Here is a 14,421-nt window from a genome sequence, read left to right as displayed (position 1 = left end):
GTCCTGCAGGCTCATGTCAGCCTAGAAGCTCATTATACCTCCGGCTGAGGGACAAATCATTTCAAAAGTCAATCTCTTTTTTAGATTCCACATGCAAGTGAGTTTATACAGTCTTTGTCTTTCTGTGTCTGGCTTTTCAGTTATAAGATGAAGATGTTCTGGCGATCTAATGTACAACGTGGTGACTATAGTTGATACTATATAGTATATACTTGAAACTCTAGGAGAATAGACCTTAAGTGTTCTCACCACACATACAAAAACTGTTAACTACGCGAGGGGATGGATGTATCACTTCACTTGATTGTGGGAATCATTTCACAGAATATACTTACGTCAAATCATCACGTTGTACACCTCAAATTATGTACAATTTTTATGTATCAATTATACCTCCATAAAACTGGGAGGTGGGGGAGGGAAGTCGAAGACAGTCTCTTTACTCTGGTCTTCTTTCATCGTAATCGATCAAAACTAGAATGTGGGTTCTAGTTTTCCGTAACAATAGTGTAGAACTTCATTCTTCAGTTTCTGGAAACTAGAGCGTACAAGAGCAAAACATCTGTATGATACAAGTTATGTATATTGTCAACAGATACACTGAAACGTATCGAAGAATTGATGATCATTATAGTTCCGACTCCAGACACAAGATCCTTTTCTGGTAGCTCACGTACCTGAACTATCACCTAAAGGCTCCTTGAGACAGTTGATGGTTAGTGTTTCCTCATTCACCACCGGCTTTAAACTCATCTTCAGTCCACTCTAAGACCTGTAAGTCTATCCACTTTTGCAGAAAAGAAGTAAATAGGTATAACTAATAAGTATAAACCAGATGCACTTTAGAACAAACAGTGTGCAAAATAAATGGGGTAGTGACTGGCTGGAATTGGCACTTCTAGAATTACAAATAATGGATGCTGGGGGCTAAATTGTGTTCCCCCAGTGTTCATATGTTGAAGTCCTAACCTCTAATAGTTCAGAATGTGTTTGTATTTAGTGGTAGAGTCTTTAAAGAAGTATTAAGTTAAAATGAGTTCATTAGGGTATGATCTCACTTGTATGTGGAATCTAAAAAGGAGATTGGCTTTTCGAATGATTTCTGCCTTAGTGAGAACTATAAGGAGCTTCTAGGCTGACTTCAAGTGCCTGCAGGACAGCTGGAAGTAGATGTAATATTTAAACTTTTCTTCGAGTAATTCCACTTATGGGTAGGGTCTTAGGTTGAGTTCCCTAGAAGCAGGTCCTGAGGCAAGGATTTGTACACAGTGATTTATTATGGAAGTGCTTCTGGGGAAAATAGTAGGTCAGGTAAGGGTATGACTTCAGGCAATAGCCCACCACGCGCAGCTTCAACTTGAGTCTGCAGGGGACCTCTGAAGTATAAAATATGCCTCAAAATTAACCTACTCTAAAGCAAAAGAGCTGGGCTTTCCTGCTCTTGCATTGGTCAGTCACAGCGTAAGGGACAGTGGGTAGATGTGGGGTGGTGGTAGGGAGAGTTGGAAGGAGAGAGAAAAATTCTCAGGCACTTTCTGCTCTCAGTTCAGATGACGCTGCTCCAGTAGCCTGAAGGCAGCCTGTGAAGAAGAGTCACAGGTGCAGGACACAGAAGCCAGAGGGCGACACTCACAAGGGTCAAAGGGAGCAGAGAGGGTCTGGACTGAGTGCCCATAGTGCCCATCTCAAGTAGTAGGCAATTGGCTTCAAGACTAAACTCAAGGCAGGGGTGTTTTCTCCCTGCTCTGTTGTATTCTACTGGGTCTGGCCAATTTCTGTCTGTGTAATATTTAGAATTTACCAAACTTATCTGGACAAGAGTAGAAGAAAGATTTATCTTAAAAAATAAGATTTAATATTTATTTGGTGCATGCTACGAGCATGTGCCAGGCACTTCTCTAATCATTCTACATTCATTACCTTTTTAAGTACTATGTGGGTAGGTTTTCTTGCCCATTTTATAGATGAGGTAACTAAGGCTTAGCAAGATTAAGTAACAGACCCATGGTGACACGGCTATTGAGTGATGGAGCCAAGATTCAAAATCAGGTTACAAATATCATGTATAAATAAATCACCACCAATCTTTTTTGAAGTATAGTGACATTTTCACTGAAATAATTTAAAATGAATTATGAGACCAGCCCTGTGAAATAGATGCAGATACCTACTAAGTTATGAGATTTAAATAATTCAATGAATGCATTGCCATGTGTATGCATTTTAAAATATAATGTATCTCCCTATACTGGCCAGCCACCAAAACAAAAAAAAGAAATATTAAAAAAAAAATACCTCTAGTTAGCAATTTTCTTAATTTCTCTCTTATAGTAAAAATCTATCATTACCAGTAAATATCGAGTAAGTCAGTTTCAGAGGGCAGATCCTGAAAAAAGACCTTTGGCATCTGGAATTGATGATTTTTGGTCACATCCACATGCTGTCTGGTGTAGGAAAAGGGCAATTCTTCAAGAATAAAGTTTTGTTCCTCACCGATCTATGGCAGCTATATTGACATGTTTATTGACTCCAATGAATTTGGCTGTGGTTGAAACCTCCGGCAGTTTTTTCTTCCCTGCTGTGAAATAACTGTCTAGAGATAGGAGAATCCTCCAGGTGGCTAGTTAAATGCCTCCAGAAGGCCTGCGGCGCTGATGAATCCCTTTGAGGATTTCTGTAGTTTACAAGTGGCATTATTGGTCGAAGAATCTCATTAATCAGATCCCTCAAAATGGGATCTCCAGAAGTGGTGTGTTTGTGAAGAGAATCACAGAGTAGATGTGGTGCTGCATCTCAGCAACTCTGGGTGAAACTCTCTAGTGCAGAGAGTTTCTCATCTTTAAAACTCACATTGATATTTTAAATAGTTACTAAATTGTCATTTTCAGCATTACTATGGTCTATTTTTTGTGTGTGTGTGTGCATATACCTGTCTCCCTCACTCTCACGTTTCAAACCCCTATATTTTCAGGCTGGGGTAAAATAGGTCAAAATTAATAAGCACAACCTGCTAGGGTGTTGCTTCCATATGAAAAGCACATGTGCATCCCATAAAGCTCCTCTCCCAAAGTTCCTCCTGGTTATTTCTAGGAGCTTCTGGGGAATGAGCTCTGAAGTCTGCTCAGCTTCTACATGTTCTTCATTCTCTGCTGTAGCTCTCTTTGGTGTTATTTCCTTCTGAGGCCTCTGCTGCTGTGGAGCCAGGTGCCAGCACCTGGACACCACTGCTTCTGTGTGGTGACGCCGTCTCCTGCCAGGCACCCCTGCCACCATGCAGTGCTGGAGTCCTCAGGGCCCAGGGGGCACCACCAAGGTGACTCTGCTCTCAGCACCGGAATGCCTCTCGCCTTCTCCCTTCCTCCTCCCCATTATATTTTATACACAGTAAAAAAGAAGAGCTGCTGATGCTCAATGCTATCTAGAGCTTATATTAAATACTTTTTTCAGGTTTTACTTATAGTAGCCATGTCCAATTCTCCATGAGTTCAAGGAGATTGGAAGCTGGCAAACGTGTGATGCTTCACCTAAGATTGCTCTTCTCCCGTGACCTAGGCTTTGCATCTGGGCCCAATTTTATTTCCCTTACTCAGTTTTACTTCAGGATGAGTTTTGTTTTTCTTTTTAGGAGATGCTTTAGTTTCTCATGAAAATACATTTCTGGTGGGTCCAATTTAAAGTCTGTCAGACATGCTCAGATATGTGAATCCCTGAAGTAGATAATAGCTGAGACTCAAGCTAGGATTCCTTTCCTTCCTCCCTCCCTAACTCCTTCACTCCCTTTTTCCTTCCTCTCTCCCTCCCTCACTTTCTCTCTTCTACTCTCCCTTTTCATCTCTCTCCTTTTACACACACCCACACACACATATAATATTCATTCATTCACTGGGCACATAGGTGTTCTAAGCACTTAGAGCAGCGGCAAAACAGACAATGTCCCACTTCCCTGGATGTTATAGAGGGTGACAGGTGCTATGACTAGGGCATATAACAAGGTGCTGTGACAGACAGTGGCCAAGGGCTAATTTACATGGAGTGATAAGGGAGCCATTTCTGATGAGGTAAACATTCACCTGAGGTCTGAATGTCAAGAAAGATCCAATTACACAAAAACCTGAGCCTTCTGTGCAGAGAAAATAGCAATATTTATATCTTTATTTTTATTTTGAATCATAATCTATGTCTGCAAGCTTCCCTTGCCCTAAAGTTGTGAGAAGTGGAGTTTTACTCAGAGCCCACCCTAATTGACTTGTGCCACTCACCTAGATGTGACATTGGAACCCATCTTGAGCAGGACTCCAGGTGAGTGATGCCATCTCCCAGGCCCTCCACTGTAGGGATGCTCCGCAGATCCCTCTTGGGACCCAGCCACACCCACAAGTCACTGTGCTCTCTAATGGGTCCTCTGGGCTTATGATTTTCAGGGTTTCTAACCTCATTCCGCCGGGAGGGGAGCTTCAGGGAAATCCCAGCCCAGGTAGAGAATCACAGCTGAGGAGAGAGTGATGGGAAGCCCACATTCTCCTTATTCCCAGGAAATCCCAGATACCACACAATTAAGCTCCAGAAGGTGAAGAGTAGGGATTTCTCTATTCACCATGGGGCATCACCAATAGAGCAAGATCATGCCACCTGGATTCCCCATGATGGCTCAGGGACTCGGGGGGCTCCAGCACCCCCATGAGGTCGGGGTCTCCCTCTCTCTCACAGGGGACATTGGTCACCACAAGCTGGGCTCCTCTTAGACAGCCACATTGATTTTCCTGGCTTTCAAGGTCCTTCCTGCTGGGGCTGTGTGTTCTATGCCTCCCTGTCCCTCCCCGTGGGCTCCCCCTGCAACTACAGGCCTCCTCACTGTCTCCTGAGTCCGGCCTGGGTCAGAGATGACTCTGTGCCCTTTGGATCCCCCCATGCCTATTTCTCCACATTGTCTTTGCTCCTCTCCTTCCTCTCTCTAGGACTCCTTTTATTTCCTCTGCACCTCTCCACTGTACCTCATCCAAGGCCTGGCTCAAGACCCACCTCCTCCAGGCAGCCCTCCCCGACTGCTGTTGTTCCCTTTAATCTCTTCTTCACCAATTGCCAACAAGCATCAGGAATCTTACTTGTATACCCTTCTTCTCCCCTCCTTCCTTCCCTCCCTCTCTATCTCCCCCTTTCTTCCTTCTAAATAAAAATTAGCTTTTCATTCTTTTTGAAAAATATTGTTACTAAATATTAAATATATAACAAGAATATTAGTAATATATATGAACAGTATAAAACACCAACAATAATACAAAGACATGTGTCAGCCTCCCAGCTCAAGAGCAAGATATTACCATTTTCCTACAATATCCCAGTGTGCTCCTGCCAGATCCCAGCCCCTTGATTCCCCCGACCTCACCCCAAGGGACAACTGCTATCCTGAATGTTGTGACTATCACTCTCTCTTACTTTTCTTTCTTTTTTTTTTTTTCAAAAGATGACCAGTAAGGGGATTTCAATCCTTGACTTGGTGTTGTCAGCACCACGCTCACCCAGTGAGCTAACCGGCCATCCCTACATGGGATCTGAACCCGCGGCCTTGGTGTTATCAGGACCACACTCTCCCTAGTGAGCCACGGGCTGGCCCCTCCCTTACTTTTCTTGATAGGTTTATACTTTGAATCCTTACACAATGATTTATCAGTTCTGCATGCATTTAAATTTTATACCAGCAGAATTCCTATGTGAACTCGTCTGTGTCTTGCTTTTTTGGCCCAACATTGTGTTTGTGAAAGTCTTCCAGGTTGATGCATGCTACTGAGTTCATTTTCATTGTAATATGGTGTTCCATTTTATGAGTGTAGCATTATTTATTTATCCAGTCTTCTCTGGTGCCACATTAGGGTTTATTTTTCCTATTAAGAGAAATGCTTCTACAAATATTCTTGTAAATCTCTTCTCACGCACATGTGCAGGAGTTTCTCTAGGATATGTGAAAAGCAGAAGAAATGCTGGGACTGAAGGCACACACGCATTCAGCTATATAGGAAATGCCAAGTAAGTTCCAATGTGGTTGTGTCAGTTGATAGTCTCATCGGTGGTGGACGACAGATCCTGTTTTTATGCATTCTTGATGAGCTTGATTTGTCATTCTTAATTCTTGTCAATCCAGTGACAAAATCTTGTAGGTTTTAGTTTTAATTTTTCTGATTTCTAATGAGGAGAAACATCTTTTCATATATGTATTGGTCATTTAGATTTCCTCTTTTATTGGAAACTTTTCAAATATTTTGCCTACTTTAAAAATTGAGTTGTTAGTTTTTTTTTTTTTTCTTTCCCTTTTTGGATGTCAAATTATTTTTTATATATTCTCAATAGTAGTCCTTGATTGATTATATATTTTGCGAACATCGCCTCCCTGTTTGTAGCTTTTTTTCTCCTCTCTATTTAAGGCTTCTTTTTTTCTAATATAAGTTCTTGCTTTTAATTAAATCAAATGTGTCAAACTTTTTATGTTTTGTGCTTTTTTTGTGTGTATTATTTAAGAAATGTTTTCGACCTTGAGGACATGATAATATTCTCTTATATTACCTTCCAAAAACTTTAAAGTTTTGACTCTTGCATTTAGGTTTAATCCACTAGGAACTGACTTGTGTGTGTATTGTGAGAGAGGATCAAACTTCATTTTGTCCATATGAACAACCAATTGTCTCAGCATCACTTACTGCATAGTCTGCAGTAATGCATTGCTACCTCTGTTGAACATGAAGTATCCACATATAATGTAGGTCTGTTTTCTTTGCTTTCTATTCTGTTCCATTGGTTTAATTTTATTGGCCTATAGCAAAATCATGCTATTTTAAGTATTATGGTTTTATAATAAATTCTGATACTTTGTGAGACATGTCCTACCACATTTTTCTTCTTTTTAAAGGATACCTTTGCTATTTTTAGTCTTTTGTTCTCCCCTCACAAAAAAAGAGAGATGGAATTAAATCAGAAATGAAAAAAGGGAAATAACTGAAAATGCTACAGATATTGAAAAGAAAATAAGAAAATTTTATGTACATTACACCAATATCTTTGAAAACTAATAAAATAACTTCTCCAAATAGGTAATTTAATAATCTGACTTAGGAAGTAATATCTTTTTAGAATTTTATTTTCTGTTTATTTACTAATAATGTATAGAAATGCAGTCAATCTTTGTATTCATTTTATGTCCAGAATTTTTGTAAATTCTCTTATTAAATCTAATAATTCATCCATAGATTTTTAAAAATTTTCTATACATACATTTGATTATTTGTGAACAGGAAAATTTTGTTCCTTCTTTCCAACTCATACACATTTTTTTCTTTGTCTTACTGCATTGGCTAGGAACTCCAGCACACTTTTGAGGAGAAGTGGCTAGCAGGAAACTTCATCTTGTTTTCTGTCTCAAAGAGAACACCTTTAGTGTTTCATCATTAAGTGTAATATTTGTGGTAGCCTCTTTTTTGGTGGATTGCCTTTGTTATGTCAATATAATTCTATTTTATTTCTAGTTTGTTAAGAGATTTTATCCTAAGTAAATGTTGATTTGATCTACAACTTTTGAAATTATTATATAATTTTTATAAAAATTATATAATTTTTCTCCTTTAATTTTAAAACATGGGGAATTAAATTAACTGAGTTTTTCTAAAGCCAAACAAACTTTGCATTCCTGGCATAAATTCAACTTAATTCTGATATAGCATCTTGAATTTTGGCTGATAATATTTAGTTTAGAATTTTTGCATTTACGTAATTTTCTTTTCTTTTATTGCTCTTGCCAGATTTTGGAATAAAAGTTGTAAAATAGTTTTAGATTGAAATAATAGTTCCTTAAATGTTTGGAAGAACTCACCAGTGAAGCATTGGGTTCTGTTAGTTTTTTTTTTTTTTAATTTTTTTTATACAAGCTGACTGGTAAGGGGATCTTAAGTCTTGACTTGGTGTTGTCAGCACCACACTCTCCCAAGTGAGCCCCTGTGTTAGTTTTTGTTTTAATAAAATTTGAGAAGTTCTATAGTTTAAGGAATATGTTCATTTCATCCATTTTCAAGTTTATTGGCATAAAGTTGTTCATCTTTATCCTTTTATCTTTTAGGAGTCTGAGGCACCTATGGTATGTCCCATCTTTTCCATTTTTCCTTTATGCTGTCATTCTTTTAATTAACCTCAACAGTCTTGTTAATTTTATAAATCTCTCCAAAGAATGGAGGTTTGGATTTGTTAATCATCTCTAGGATATGCTTTTTTCCTATGTCATTAATTTCTGCTTCTTTAAAAAATTATCTTTCCTTTTATTTTCTTAAGTTTATTTTGCTATTGTTTTTCCAACTTCTTAAGTCTTAAGGTGAGAGGTTTTTTTTGTTTTTAAGCCTTTTCATATCTAGCAGAGGTTATATTTATCAGAGGTTGGCAAACTATGGCTGGCGGGCCAAATGTGGCCCCCGGCCTGCTTTTCTAAGTAAAGTCGTACTGACACACAATCATGGCAGTTTGTTTACATGTTGTTTGTGGCTTCTTTTGCACTATGATGGCAGCAACCACATGGCTAATAACGTTTTAAATATTTATTGTCCAGCCTCTTATTGAAAATATTTGCTGACTCCTGTATTAGATCAGTGTTGTTAACTGTGTTGTTCAAATATTCATTGTCCTTAGTTTTTTTTCTTCTGCTGCTTCTGTTAATTTTTTGAGAGAGGTGTGTTTCCAATTACCATTCTGATGGCCAGTTTGTCAACTTGTCTTTATCATTCTGTCAATTCTGCTTTATTTTGGATCTATGGGTGTTAGATGAATACAAATGTAAAACTGTATCTTCCTGGTGAATTGAACTTTTTATTATTAGGAGATCTTTATTGCTAATGATCCCTTTTGCCTTAAACTCTGTCTGCTGTTAATATAGCAATCCTAGCTTTTCTCTTGGTTAGCATTTGTGTGATATATCAGATATACATATATCTAACCCTTTGCTTTGATGTCCTTTTATTTTTTGAGATGAAATTTATGTAACATAAAATTTATTATTTCAATCATTTTAAATGTGCAATTCAGTGGTTTTTAGGATATTCATGATATTAAACAATCATCACCACAACTGCAGATAGATCTACCATACGACCCAGCTATCCCACTGTTGGGAATATACCCAGAGGAATCACTATCTAATTTTAGAACATTTCCATCATCTCAAAAATAAATCCTTGTGCCTTCCAATTCCCCCTCCCTGACTCTCTGGTAACCACTAATCTACTTTCTGTTGTTATGGGTTTGCCTATTCTGAACATGTGACCTTCTGCATCTGGCTTCTTTAATTTAGCATGATGTTTTCAAGGTTAATCCATATTGAATGATGGATTAATATTTCATTCTTTGTGGCTAATATTCCATGATATGGATGTATCCCATTTTGTGGTATAACCATTCATCAGTTGATGGATATTTGGGTTATTTCCACTTTTTGGTTATTATGAATAATGCATCTATGAATATTAGTGTATATCACATGTTCATATGTTTTTCTGAACATGTTATACACAATTTGTGTATGAACAGAGGTTTTTGACTCTTTTGGCTACGCTTAGAAATGGAATTGCTGGGTCATGTAACACACTATCTCTAACTTTTTTGAGAAACTTACAACTGTTTTCCAAAATTGCATCATTTTACTTCCTACCAGTAATGTGTGAGGGTCCTAATTTCACCACATCCTTACCAACTTATTATTTTTTCTTTTTTAAAAAAAAATTATTATAGCCATTTTAGTGGATGTGAAACAGTAGCTTCTATGTCCTTTAAGTTTTGGTGTACCCTGTGTAAACAGTAGAGAGCTGGGGTTTCCCTCCATATTACAATCTTTTTCTTTTACTTGATACATTTAATGCATTTTCTTTTATTGTGATTGTTGACCTAATTCGATTCACTTGTATCACATAATTTTGTGCTTTCTATATGTTATGCTATTTTTTTTTAAAGTTTCTTTATTTTGGATTAATATTCTTTCCTTTTTCTCACTCCACTTTTCCCCATCTATCAGTTTGAAAGTTGTACTCAGTATGTCTATTTTTAAAAATGGTTACCTTAGACATTTTAACATGCATACATAATAGTATCTCAAGTTATCATTATATTTATCCTACTCCACAAAAACAAAAGGTTTTATGATACTTACATTTTGATCACCCCCTTCTCCATTTATAGGCTATTATTTTCTAGTATTTTAGTTCTATATGTATCATATACCCCACAGTTAGACATTGTTGTTATTGTTTCATGCAGTCATTAAAAATGTTTAACCCAGTGTCTTTGTTTACCATGCCTTCTTCTCTTTCAGACTTTCATTCAATGTCAATTTTTTTTTTTCTCCCTAAGCCAAGTTCTTAAACTTTCCTATAGTGAACTTCTGTTGGTGGTAAGTGCTCTTGTTTTGCAGTCATTCTTGAGAAAGATAATTTTGCTGGTCACAAATTCCATATTGACAACTATTTTGTCAACATGTTGATAATCTTATTCCACTGTCTTCTGGTTTCTATTGTTGCTTTTGAGAAATCAGTCATTAATCTAATTATTTTTCCTTGGTAGGTAATTTGTCTTTTCCACTAGCTGCTTTTAAGATCTTCTTTTCATATATTTTATATGACAGATTTACTTGGATGTTCCTGGGTGGTGATTCTTTGGATTTATCCTACTTGGGATGACTTAACTTCCTGAATATGAGAATTTGTACCTTTCAACAATTCTGGAAAACTCTTCAAATAATGCCTCTGCTCCATTCTCTCTCTCTTTCCTTCTGGTGTTTTTATTAGAGTTATGGTAAATAGTCTTACTTTAGCCCCCAACTTTTTCATATTTTTCATTTGTCCTTCTCTCTGTGTTGTCTTCTAGATAACTTCTTTGAATATATTTTTCTAGTTCAATAATTCTCTCTTTGGATGTGACTAATCTGCTATTTAACCTCTCCACTGAGTTTTAATTTTTAATTAATATGTTTTCACTTCTAGAAATCCTACTTTACCATTTTTAAAAAAATTTGGCCATTTTTTTAGACTCTTGTTCCTTTCTCATATTTTCCATCATTTTATTTCTTTAAACATAGTAAATATAATTATTTGTATCTTGCCTCTGATAACTCCAGTGTCTGAAATTTTTGCAAGTCTGGATTTTTTTTTTGTTTGTTTGTTTTGTTTGTTTTGTTTCTTGGTGGCTGGCCCATATGGGGGATCCGACCATGACCTTGGTGTTACCAGCACCACTGCTCTCCCAAGTGAACTAAGCACCCAGTCCCTCAGGTTTCATTCTTCTGTCTGTTGTTTCTTCAGGTGCTCATTCATGGCTTGTTTCTTACATTTAATGGTTTTTATTTTCTATGTTTTATGTATTTTTGTTTTCTTATGTTCTATATTTTTCATGTTTTCTTATATTTTATGGTTTTTATTTTTTTCATGTTTCTTGTAATATTCTTATGGAAATTATTTGTAGATTAAGTACAAGTTGTTTTCCTCCAGGTAAGATTTGTTTTGGTTTCTTTCAGCCACCTGAGAGCATTTCCAACCCAGAATCATTTTAAATTTAATTCTTTGCCTCACATTTTTTAGATCACAAAGATAGAGTTAATGAGATTTATAGCTGTCCTGGTCAACTGTTGTGATCATGAATCATCAGGGAAGTTCTGTGACCCTTCCCTCCCACCTCTTCAGTTAACACAAATGTAAAAATAAGCATATCTCCTTGCTGTTCTTGCTCTGTGAGGAGGATTAGTTTCTTGTTCAACCCTTAATTACGTTTATGGTCTAACTCTTTGAGGTTCCATATTCACATGGGGGAGTCCTCTCAGACTCTCCACCCTGGGAGGCCCTAGACTTGTCTCTTGTGCCTCCTTCCCTGTGCAGCCATCAAAACAACAGGTCCAGGTCACCAGGGCATGGGCAGGTATTCTTAGGGTTAAAGCTGATTTCGGTTAACCCTCCTAGGGTTTCTGTTTTCACTCGGTTTTTGGCTTTTCTGAATTCTTTCCATTCTTGCCAAATTGGCAACGCATTTAAAAAGATGTAGACATTTCAAATAATTCAGCATTTTTGATTATTTTAGAAGGAGAGTGATCAGGATATTTAGTTCACCATGTTATTGGGAATGGAGGTCTATCAATATTCTCTTTAAGGGATCACTGAAGGCAGAAGCCATGTGTGAACACATATATCCCATAATTTTATCTAACACAGTGCTGGGCACATCATAGCAACTGTTCAACTCTCCTCAAGGTGCACCCCTTCTTCCTTCTTCCTTCATGTAATAACTACCCTTCACGATCAGATTAATTTAACCAATATTTACTAAACCCTTACATTTACCATGATACTAAGTACTGGAAGATCCAGGAAAGATAATATTTTCTTCTACAGTACAGAGAAAAAAGAAGCTCTCTGTGTGAATTCTCTCAACTTTCCTTTTCCCAAACTCTAAACCTGCCATTTTAATGTTGTGTTTGCAGATCACATTTTAGTGAACTGCAAACTTTTTCACTGATATCAAACCTCTCAACAAGAAATTGCGAACATTTTTCAGAGAAAGAAAATAGTAACTTAGATAAATGCGATATTTGGTTTATGTAGAATTTAAAGATAAATAGCTATGGGTCACCTCAGAATTCACTTTATGGGTTTTCATTCATTCATGAAATAATTGTTTAGTAGTTACTATGTTATGCCAGTTTCTGTGTTAGGCACTGGTAAGATGTTGATGAATAAATTGTGTACAATCCTTTGCCTTAGGGAATTTATGCATATAAACATATTCCTACAAAGATTAAACATATAATTACATAAAGATTTGTAATTAAACATATAAATATGCAAAATTTATAATTATAGTTCATAAATTCTAGAAAGTGGCATAGAAAAGTCTTCCTGGGGAAGTGACGTTTAAGATGGGACTTGAAGTATCTGTTGGAGGGAGCCAAATAAATGGTGGTGGGGGATACAGGCCCATAAAGTACGTCCAAAGGGATATTCAGGGAAGTGAAAGGGCATGTCTTGACTTTGGAGAGCCACAGGAAGAGTTGTTGAGAAGATATGGGAATGAAGGCAATGAGGGCAGTATATTCAGGGCTTTGGAATTGATGTTGATGATGTTGGATTTCATCCTGAAGAAGAATGCCAAGCATTGGAAGAGTTTTAAGCTGGAAAGTGAATTCAGCAGGTTGGTTTCTCCAACAATCTTTCAGGCTGGCTGTTCTGTGAAGAATGGATCCGATAATAACAAAGCTGGAAACAAGGTAACCTTTTAGGGGATGATTGTGCTCTGAGTTTGGAAAATAGAAATGGGTTTGCAGATAAGCAAATGGATTCAAGCAATGTTTGAGAGGTAGAATTGGTAGAACTTGGGGATTGGCTGAAGAACACTTATAAACCCAGGGTGCAATGTGGTCTGGTTTTAGCACAGTATTACATCAAAATTATTATTATTTTGGCAGGAAGATATAATTGAAATATAATTTCAGAGATTTACTCAGGCGCTTGAAGAAACACCACATGCCTTGGTGGTATTATTTTTAACACACAGCAGAACTTCTTTAAGCCATCTCTTTGGCCATCTCTCTCATTCTCAATGCCTTTCACACACTTAGAAACTTCACACACTTAGAAACTTAAAAACGAAACTCTTTCCTCCCTCTCTTTCTGTGTGTGCTCTCAAAGGTTTCCCAGCATCCATTCTAAATGGCTTCTCACTCTACCTCAGCTGTTCCTGATCAGGGTTGTCTAACCTTTCTGGCTTCTTCTCCCTTTGCTCAGTTTTGAGATTCTGCACAAGAGAGAAGAACTCTAAAACCAATCCAGCAAGCAAAAGGAGCAGAGAGAGAGATTGCAAATATAATGACACTTTTTCTTGCTGTTTCTCTGCCACATTTCAACGTATTCTATGAGGAAGAGAAATGTGTATTGTGAGGAAAACAGGATAATTTAGTCAGGCTCCCTCTACATTTCTTGTAAATAAGTTGTGTGGGTGGAGTTAGTGCACACGTGCACCAATGTATCTTTTTAGTTAATTGCTTTTGTGTGTTCCTGAGTTTGTGAAGCAGTGCTGGCTGGCAGAGCTGGCAGCTAAGCGTCTAAAAATAGAACATGTTTACTCTGCTGGCAGCTGCTCAGTTTCAGTTTTACTTTGGACTTTGCCGGTAGCAGTTGAGTTTCTGAGTTTCTCTCTGTGGACTGCCTCGCTCCTAGACGTGTGTGCTAAATAAAGACTATTCCTACTTCAGCCAAGGCTCCAAGGACTTTTTTGCCGGTTACCTAGCTCATCGACCTGGGTGTGAAGGGTTGTGAATGGGCTCGAGGGGTCTGTGAGCTTCAGACCCAGCCCTAGCTCCACAATTGGCGTCGTTGGCAGGATTACGCTACACACATTTTCCCAGGTATTTTCTCCATCCAT

Source organism: Cynocephalus volans, chromosome 5, assembly GCF_027409185.1.
Source record: "Cynocephalus volans isolate mCynVol1 chromosome 5, mCynVol1.pri, whole genome shotgun sequence".
Taxonomy (NCBI): Eukaryota; Metazoa; Chordata; class Mammalia; order Dermoptera; family Cynocephalidae; genus Cynocephalus; species Cynocephalus volans.
Note: the sequence above shows the minus strand (reverse complement) of the source record.